Source organism: Eublepharis macularius, chromosome 3 (genome assembly GCF_028583425.1).
Source record: "Eublepharis macularius isolate TG4126 chromosome 3, MPM_Emac_v1.0, whole genome shotgun sequence".
In the NCBI taxonomy this organism is placed as follows: Eukaryota; Metazoa; Chordata; class Lepidosauria; order Squamata; family Eublepharidae; genus Eublepharis; species Eublepharis macularius.
In genome coordinates this window covers 159413037-159423302 of record NC_072792.1, presented here as the reverse complement: position 1 = coordinate 159423302, position 10266 = coordinate 159413037, and the positions used below count along the sequence as shown (strand labels likewise).

Here is a 10266-nt window from a genome sequence, read left to right as displayed (position 1 = left end):
TTTTGAATATAAAGAACCTTGTGGTGGTCTGACTACGTAAGCTCCCCCACTTGGCACGCTACAGGAAGGGAGGGAGCCAGGAGAACATGATCAGGCCAGACCTTGGTGGGTTGCCAATTCTCCAGGGCCCACCCAAAGATTGGGGAATTCACTTCCCAGTAGGGAAATTCAGCCAGAGGGGTCTCACTGCCCCTCAGTCAGGCGGTGTACAAATCAGTGAATGGTGGCAGCGACGAAGAGGGTGAGCCACGCCCACCAGGGACGGTTGGAGGTGGATAGTGGGGCTAGCAGGCCATTGAGGGCGGCTCAGTTGCCTGGACTGAGAGCCAGTGCCCGTTCCATCACAGGTATCATCAGCAAATTTAATGAGCAGCCATTCTACTCCTTCATCCAGATCATTGATAAAAATATTGAAAAGTTCCGGAGCTCAAAACCAAGCCCTGCGGCACCCCACTGGACACCTCCCTCCAATCTGATGAAATTTCATTGACCACCACTCTTTGAGTGCGGTCCTCTAACCAGTTCCCTATCCACCGAACTGTCCTATAGTTCAGTCCACAGTCTTCCAGTTTGCCCTTCAGAATATCATGGGGACCTTATCAAAAGCTTTACTGAAATCCAGATAAATCACGTCAACAGAGTTCCCCTGATCCAGTAAGCTGGTTACTTGATCAAAGAAGGAAACCAGGTTGGTCTGGCAAGATCTGTTAGGGACAAAACCATGCTGACTTCCCCGGGTCACTGAGCGGTCCTTCAGATGCTTAGAGACTGATCCCTTTAAAATCTATTCTAATATCTTCCCAGCAACAGAAGTCAGACTGACCGGCTTGTAGTTTCCCGGGTCGTCCTTCTTCCCTGTCTTAAACATTGGGATAACTTTCGCTCTTCTCCAATCTTGTGGCACTTCCAGGAGGCCTTGAAGATGATAGACAGGGGTTCTGCAAGTTCTCTAGAAAGTTCTTTCAGCACTCTTGGGTGCACCCCGTCCGGCTCAGGGGATTTGTATTCATCCAGTGCAGCCAGATGCCTCTCCACAACCTCTCTGTCAATGTCAACTAGCCATTCAGGTGTCCTGTCACATTTTCTACTATCTCTAGATGTGCCTGAGTTCTTCAGGGAGAAAGAGGCAAAAAAAGTCATTAAGCCTGTCTACTTTTTCTTTGTCCTGCATCAGAGTTTCTCCATCTACTCCCAACAGCGGTCCAATTGCCTCTTCTACCTTGCGTTTGCTTCTCACATATCTGTAGAAGTTTTTCTTATTGTAGCGAGCCCTCCTACCCAGACCCAGCTCGTACTGAGCTTTGGCCTCCTTGATGGCTGATCTGCAGTACCTAGTAATCCTCATATACTCCTCTTTAGAGGTCTGTCCTCTCCATTTCCTGAACATTTCCTTTTTCTCCCTTAGCTTATTCTGGAGCTCTCTGTACATCCACATGGGTTTCTTGGAGCCCTTACCATGTTTCCGTCTTGCTGGGATAGTGAGGGCTTGAGCTCGCAAAAGCTCATGTTTGAGAAAAGCCCACCCTTCACTCGCTCCTTTCCCTTCCAGCACACTCCCCCACGGAATGAGTCTCATCAAGCCTCTGAGTTCATCAAAGTTGGCCCTATGAAAATCTAACCTACAAGTCTGGCTACGAACTTCCTTGGCCTCCCACAGCAACTGGAATTCAAGGAGGACATGATCACTTCCCCCTAAGGTCCCCACCACCTTCATCTCATCTGCCAATTCTTCCCTGTTGGTTAATATCAAGTCTAGTGTGGCCGAGTCCCTTGTAGCTTCCTCCACCTTTTGAAAAAGGAAGTTATTGGCCAGGCAGGTCAGGAAATTGTGTGATTCATGACGCTTTGCTGAGCCTCTCCCAGCACACATCGGGGAAGTTGAAGTCACCCATAATTACAAGGTGACTCTACCAATCTGTTCAAAGAGGGCAGCATCTGTTTCTTCTCGCTGGTCAGGTGGTGTGTTAGCAGACTCCAACAATAATACCTTTTGTCCTTCCTCCCCTTATTTCTACCCATATGCTTTCCACCGGGCTGTCCACCCCATTCTCCATAACTTCTTGACAATCAAGCCCTCTCCTCACATACAACGCCTCTCCACCTCCTCTTCTACCCTTCTGGTTTTTCTTGAACAACTCATACCCATCCACTAGCACATTCCAGTCATGGGAATCATCCCACCAAGTCTCAGTAATTCCTACTATATCGTAGCCCTCTGTTTTCAATAGAAGCTCAAGCTCTTCTTTCTTATTACCCATGCTTTGGGCATTGGTATATAGACACTTGTAGCCTTGTACCTTTGTTTGACCTGTCCTACCCAGGTGGGTCCCCACTGTTTTCACTTTGTCATTGAAATCGCCATGTCGATCGTCCCCTTCCCCTTGCGGCATCAGTTTAAAGCTCTCCTGATGAAGTTCTCCAAGTTCGTTCCAAACATTTTCTTCCCTGCCCTTGAGAGGTGAAGCCCATCATGTGCTAGAAGGCCTTCTCTAAGAAAACCTATTCCATGGTCCCAAAACTCAAAGCGCTCCTGCTGGCACCACCATCTCAGCCAACGATTCATCTCAAGTATGGTCCGCTCCCTGTGCGTTCCTCTTCCTATGACTGGAAGGAGAGAAGAGAATACCATCTGTGCCTCCAATGCCTTTAACTACCTTCCAAGAGCTTCATAATCCTCTTTAATTCTTGCGACAGTATTCGCAGCTGTGTCATTCGTTCCCACATGAATCAACACAATCAGCAGGCTTGATAAGTTTCGGCAGTCGGTTGGTAATATCCTGAATTCTGGCCTCCGGCAAGCAATACATCTCTCAGAATAGGGGATCTGGCCTTGAGACATGGCGTTCCATACCCCTGAGCAGAGAGTCCTCAACAACCACCACCTTCCGTTTTTTTCCACTTCCGTGTGGCCCCATGTCCTCTGCACACCGTCTTCCAGGTCTTTGCGGTTCTCCTTCCACTCTCATCTCCGTTACCATCTCTAGCACTTCAAAACCATTCTTGAGCTCTAAACACTTTTGTGTTTTTTTTATATACTTTTTATTTTCAAAGGTTTTTTCATAACAAGTTTTTTTAACAAACAGAACCAAGAACAACATGCAACCAGTCAGTACAATGCAAGTGAGCTATTAACATATACACTGAATCTATTAAAACAGTTTATAACCCCAGTACAGAGTTACAAATTTAACATTTTTGTAGTAATGTAATTCAAAAAAAGAAAGGATCTAATGGGTACTTCTTATTAGGGCCTACCTCCTTTATGATCATGTAGTCTAAAACTGCTAGCCAATCTTCCCAAAAATCAGATTGCGTATTAGACAGTTCAGCACACTGTATTTGATATGTTATTTTCTCCATATATTATTGATCCCAAATTTTATTGTACCATAGTTGGAGAGAAGGAGGTCTGGGGTCCTTCCACACTGAAGCAATGGCCGTTTTGGCTGCAGCCAAAACCATAGCAATTAGCCTTCTAGATCTTGTAGGAGTGTCTTGGCTCAACCAGAGATTGAGCAAGATCAATTCAGGTTTAAGAGGAACAAGGAATCCTGTAATTTGTTTGATGGTTACCATTACATCAGACCAAAATTTGCTTATCAGGCTGCACGTCCACCAGCAATGGATAAAGGATCCCACCTCTCCACACTTTTTCCAACATTTAGACAATATAGTTTTATTAACACAGTTTTGTGGGGTGATGTACCATCTTGTCATTGGTTTTTGGGATTGGGAGCGTACATTTACTGAGTTAGATTTAAAGATTGAGGAGTTCCAAATATTTAACCATTGTGCCTCTGAAAGTTTTATATTGCAATACTTTTCCCAGGCTGGTTGGTATGAATAAGGTTTGGTCCTTGATGTTTTCAGAAGAATTTTATACAATTTTGATAGAAGACCCTTACCTCCACTGCCACCAGATTTCAAAAGTTCTTCAAATACTGTCGTTTCACATCTCAATGAGCTTTGTATCTCAGGAGTGGAGATAAGATGTAGAATCTGTTGATATTGTAGCCAGGAGATTTTGGATTGAAGTTTAACCTCTAGTATTTTCCTAAACTTGAGTTGTCCATTATTAATGTCTATAAGTCTTATAATATGTTTGGATTTCCAGGTTGTAAATGAATCTTTGTCCAAAGCTGGTTCAAACCACTTTTGTCCCATAAAACAGGAGTAAGGGGATATAGACGGTGCCAACCAGGACCTATATCTGTCCCAGGTCGATCACTTTTGGGCGATCAGGCACCATATTCCAAATAATTTCCTGTAATGTTTGGGGGGATGAATAATACTGTTCTATGTCCTTCCAATGTGTACAGTAGACAGGCTACAACATAAGAACCAGATAGGTAAGTTGGGTAGCTTCGTAATATAATTTAATATCAGGCATTCCCAAGCCTCCCTGATTGGTGTGACCTCTCATAGTGGCAAATCCAACCCTTGGCTTCTTGCCCGCCCAGACAAATTTATTTAATAGCCTCTGCCACCTTTCCAAAGTTTGTGCTTTGATAGAGATGGGCAGCACCTGAAAGTAAAATAATATCTGTGGAAGTATTTTGGTTTTTATAAGGGTGATCTTTTCTAGCCAAGTAAGGTTGGCCCTCTTCCAGCTAGCTAAAGTTCTATAAAGATAGAGATAAAGTTCTTTGAAATTCAAATTCCAGATTTCGTCTAATTTCAAAGGCACTTTTATACCCAAATAAGTCCAGCTGGTTTTAATCCACTTATATTTATACCTTGCTCTGATATAGTGAATTGTTTCTTGTTCCAAGTTTATGGGGTATAATTCAGACTTAAGGTGGTTGATGGAAAGGCCAGAAACTAATCTAAATTCCTCTAAGCATTTTTCAGTAGTTGGCAATGAACAACCGGGGTTCGTTAAATACAGTACCAAGTCATCAGCAAAAAGGCTGACTTTTTATATCTGTTTCCCAATTGTAATTCCTTTAACATCCGGATGCAATCTTAAGGATGAAGCCAAGGGTTCTATGGCCAAGGCAAATAATATAGGGGAAAGGGGACACCCTTGCTTAGTACCTCTTTTTATATGGAATTCTGATGAGTGGATGCTATTGGTTCGAACTATAGCTTTGGGGGAGTCATAAAGTGCTTTGATTGCTTTTAGGAAAAATGTTCCAAAGCCCATATGTTCGAGTAATTTTAAAAGATAAGGGACCTCCACCCTATCGAATGCCTTCTCCACATCTAACGATAGACGCAGGGCTGGAGATTTACTTAGATTGCAATGGTTGATTATATCTATCGTTTTTCTTATATTATCAAAGAGACTCCTCGTGGGCATAAAGCCAGCCTGATCTGAGTGTATGTAGTTAGTGATAAATGAAGCTAGTCTCTTTGCTAATATGATTGTGAAGATTTTCTGATCCTGATTTAAAAGAGATATTGGCCTGTATGATTTAGGATCTGTAGTATCTTTACTTTTCTTAGGGATCACAGTAATTTCTGTTTCCATCCAGGATGGGGGGATCTTACCTGATTTCATCACATAATTACACATGTCTGTTAGAGGAGTCAAAATTAAATCTAAAAACTTTTTGTAGAATTCTGATGGAAAGCCATCTCTTCTAGAAGCTTTGTTATTTTTTAAGGATTTAATTGCTAATTTGACTTCTAGCTCTGATATTGGTTGTTCCATAAGTAATGTGTGTTCTTCAGATATTTTGTTAGCAAAGATTTTGTTAGAAAGGCAACCTAGCAGGATCAGGAGAATCAGATGTATATAGAGTCTGATAGAATTCTGCAAAAACATTTGCTATTTCTTCAGATTTTAAGTGGGCTTGCCCTTCTTTATCCTTAATGGCTTTTATAGAGCATGTTGCAGTTTTTTCTTTGACTTTTTAAAGAAGGAGTTTAAAAGATTTAGGTGACCTAACCCAATATTTTTGTTTACCATATAGCAACTGTTTTTTAATCTGGGACATTTCTAAACTTTCCAAGGCTTTCCTTTCCAGAGTCAGCTGTTTATATACCTGTTTACTACATGTGTTCTTATGTTTCTGTTCCAACTTTTTAATTTTGGCCACAATCTCAGTTCTAATCTTTTCTTTTTGTTTTTTATGATATGAGGCTGCTGAAATTATTTGTCCTCGAAGAACAGCTTTCATTGAATTCCACACTAGCGCTTGGGAGACACCGCAAGCTGCATTAAGTTCAAAATATTGTTTTATGTCAGAGGAGATTTTCGAGTGTATTTGTTTATTAAATAAAAGCATTCTATTTAACTTTCAAATTGTCTTCCTTGGAGATTTTATTCCTAAACTAAAAATGCATTCCGTCCAAGCATGATCCGTCTATAGTTTTTCACCTATAGTGGATGAATGTGTTTGGTTACTGAGCTTAGACCTCAGGAAGATATAATCTATCCTGGTATGGATATTATGGACTAGGGAATAGTATGTGTAGTCCCTTGTTATTGGATTTTGGAGACGCCAGATATCTTGCAGTCCTGATTTATTCATTATGTCTGTTAACTCAGAGGTACCTTTTTTCTGTATCTGGTGGCAGTGATGATTCCGGGTCCTATCCAAGTCATAATTCATGATGAAATTAAAATCTCCAGCAAGTATCATTTCTCCTTCTGCAAAAGAATTCAAAAGCAGCAAGATGTCTTCAATAAATTGTAATTGATTTTGGTTAGGAGCATAAGTTACTGCCAAGGTTATAAGTGCCTGGTCTAGATTACCTTTTAAAAACAAGTATCTACCTTGTGGGTCTATTTTGGAGTCTTTCAAAGAAAATTTTGTCTCTTTGGAAAATAATATAGCCACTCCCCTGGACTTTGAGGATCCTAGGGATTGAAATTGTTGGTTAAACCAATTGTTTATAACACTGGTTGGCTAGGGGTTTTCAGATGTGTCTCCTGAAGAAACAGAATCGAAGGTTTTTGAAGGGCAGACGATATCCTTTTAAGCTTAATTTTGTTATTTAAGCCCCTGCAATTGACTGAAATTATTTTATAATTTTATTCTTCCATTAACTTTGCTAGTATTTGTTAATAGTGTTCTCCTTTATTGTACAAAGGGAACAAGATAGCATACACCATTTCTCCTTCCCCCACCCTTTTACAAAACTCAATGTATTACTTATCACTTCACCATTATAAGAGCAAACCAAAGTTGTACAGAGCCCAGGGCCCATTAATGTTTTCATTGAGAGCACATTCGTTCGCTCCCTTTTCCCACAGTAAGCTGTGGAATTCTTAGGTAACTCATCTGCCAAATTACTAGGTGTTGTAAGTGACTGGTGCTAGTTTAATTAAACCTGAACTTTTACTAACCAAACCTGAACTCCAACAGTAAACAACAAAAACCCAACTACTTCTGCCCACCCCCCCTTTACTCTTCCCCCTCCCCCTCCCCACCCTCCAGAAAAAAATAACTGAAAAACAAAACAACACATACAAAAAAGAGAGGGTAAGCAAGAGTTAACCCCAAACCCATAAGCCATCCTGGCATCCACCTTACATCTAGGTGGACGATAAAGAGCACTGAAGCTCTCATCCTGGGGGCAAACAAAATAAAAGGGAGGGAACTTTCAGAAGTCCACCGGTTCCCGGCTTCCACTCCAACAGCTGTGCGTTCATGTGAAAATGCTCTATCAAAGGCATCTTGATTCTTCTAGGCAAACAAAATTGCCTTTCAGCGTTTAGATGGAGATGAAGGGCTGACTTTCTTCCAAAGTTTGGTTCTTCTTGGTAGTTTAGATTCTCTCTGGAGGGATTTTGTAGGTGCAGTTTGTTCCACTGTAAGATTCAGAGTGTTCAGCAGTGTAGAGCCTTCATCCAGATCTTTAGCAAAGAGGAGATTCCCTTCATGAAGCACGGGAAGTCTGGAGGATGATCCAACCCATCTATATTTCAAATTTGCTTTTGTAAGTGCAGCTGTAATTGGTTTAAGTTCTCTGAGCATTTTAAGCTTTTCCGCTGGAAGATCAGGGAAAACTTGAATTTCACTGCTTTTATAAAGTAAATAGCCACATCTTCGGCCTCTTTCAAAACTTTTTCTTTAGTTCTCAAGTCTCTGAAAATCACCAAGATGTCTCTTGGTAAACGAGATTTATTTGCCGTGTTAGTGCCCAGGCAAAAGGCAGCTTCAACGTCCGGTGCAATCCCTTCTTCAAGCTTAAGCACTTCGGCAAGCCAGGACATTATAAATATAGTAAGAACTGTATTTTCCTCCTCATTCTCCAGGAGGCCCCTCAATTTCAAATTTCTGGCTTTCAGTTTCGTTTCTAAATCCAGTACTTTTACTGACAGAGCTTCCTCTACCAACTGGGTTTGGTTTAATTCTTCTTGTACGTTCAGCCCTAATTCCAGAGCTTTATCTGCCGTTTGGGCAACAGCAGTGATAGAGTCCCGGATTTCCTTAAGTTGCTTTGTTATTGGTTCCAAGCAGCTATTTATTTTTTTGGCTAATTTTTCTAATATTGAGGCTATGATATTTGTTTCTAGCGTTTGGATAGAGTTAGAAAACTCCTGTCTTGTTAGAAAACGCCATCCTTCTGCTCCGCCATTTTGGAACCGTTTTCAGCGGGAGCTTTATTGCCACCTTTAGCCTCTTTGGGGGTAAAATAGGATTTTACTGAGGCAGATTGTGTTTGGGGAGGTTTTGCCTTACCTGCCCCTGTCTTTCCCATCATCACACGATGCTTTTATTGGATTTCATCAGTGTTAGAAGAGGGCCGGGATCGGAGACTTAGAAAGGAGCATCCGCCATCTTCCAGTCGTTGCTCTGCCCCCGAGCTCCAAGCACTTTGGTATTTCACCCCCTCCTAAGAATCTTATTTTACCACCCACCCCCCTCGGCAGACTACAGCAGTCTTAACAACATCATCAAACCTGATGCCTATCCAATGCTCTGCGGAGATTATCTTTTGGAGAGGCTAGGGACTGCCAGCATTGTCTCCACCATAGATATGTGCCAAGGGTTATGACAAAAAGGGGTAGAAAAGGGGTCCCAGAGCAAAAAAACCTTTGTTACCCTAGATGGATAAATTGAGTTTACTATTCTGCCTTTAGCATTAAAGAACTCACCCACCTCATCCCAAAAGTTAATCAATAATCTTTCAAATGGGCTATACAATTTTGCACTGACATTCATTGATGATATACCCACATTTACCAAAAACTTCCCAGGAGGAGGGGGGTTGCGCTGCTTCGGGTGCCGGGAAATTCCTCCTCTCGGTCGCCTCTCTCCCCCTCACTGAGGCCGAACGGGTGACCCCGCGACCGTGATATTGGGCCAGTCGATCACCGACCGGATCACGGCGGTGCAGTACAGAGTCACCGGCTCGGCCATTGCCAAAGCCGTCTGCAAGGCCACCACCCACGAAGTCACAGCTGGCAGACACCCTTTTTGAGAGGACGGCAAACAGTAGCTGGGTTGTAGTGTTCAAAGCTCTAATTACAACACACCACCTCATGATGTATGTAAATGAGCGCTTTAACCAGTACTTAGCATCTCGAAATACACTGTTTAATCTAAACAACTATTTGGATAAAAGTGCCATGCAGGGCTATGATATGTCTACCTTCAGCAGACGATACAGCAGATACTTGAATGAAAATGAAAAGAGGGATTGATGGTGTAATGAGAACAATGAATACTGAAAAACTTCTGAAAACCCTTCCAATTATTCAGAATCAACTTGATGCACTTCTTTTTTTTTTTTTTTTGAAAAATTTTTATTGGGTTAGAATCCATTATTTTCACATTTACATTCAATTTTCCCCAATTTTTTCATCTCTAACCCCCTCCCTTTCCCCCCCTTTTTGTTGACTTCCAGCAGCTTTCCAACCCTTTGTCCCCTTTCCCTTACTTTTATTAGCTTCCTCTATCTAAAACAAATATATATTCTCCATTATTCTAAGCAGTACATCCTTAACTATTTTTAACATTGTATGCCCAAACTGTAAGTCTTTGTTTCCATCTTAGATAAACAATTTATCCCATTTTTCAATTTCAAATATTTCTATATATCATAAACCATATAGATCATACATTCGTTTATATCAAACAATTTGACTTATTCTCTATATATTACTCATTCTATCTTTTTATAATAATTCTATATATCTCTCCTCACGTAGTCAATCAATTTGACCCATCTATATCTTCAGACATTCAGTTTGGTACAAAACTTACCAGAAAGAAAGAAAATATTGTTAGTTAATCAATCCTTATATTTAGTCCTTATAATTAATTATTTTCTCTATGTTCTGTTTGTTAACCTATATATATCTATATA

At 41.2% G+C, this 10266-nt stretch overlaps 1 pseudogene; it reads left to right on the top strand.

Moving 5' to 3' along the window:
- The first annotated feature begins 8054 nt into the window (after positions 1-8054).
- LOC129326295 (phosphatidylinositol-binding clathrin assembly protein-like) lies at positions 8055-9674 on the top strand (annotated as a pseudogene).
- The last annotated feature ends 592 nt before the right edge of the window (positions 9675-10266 follow it).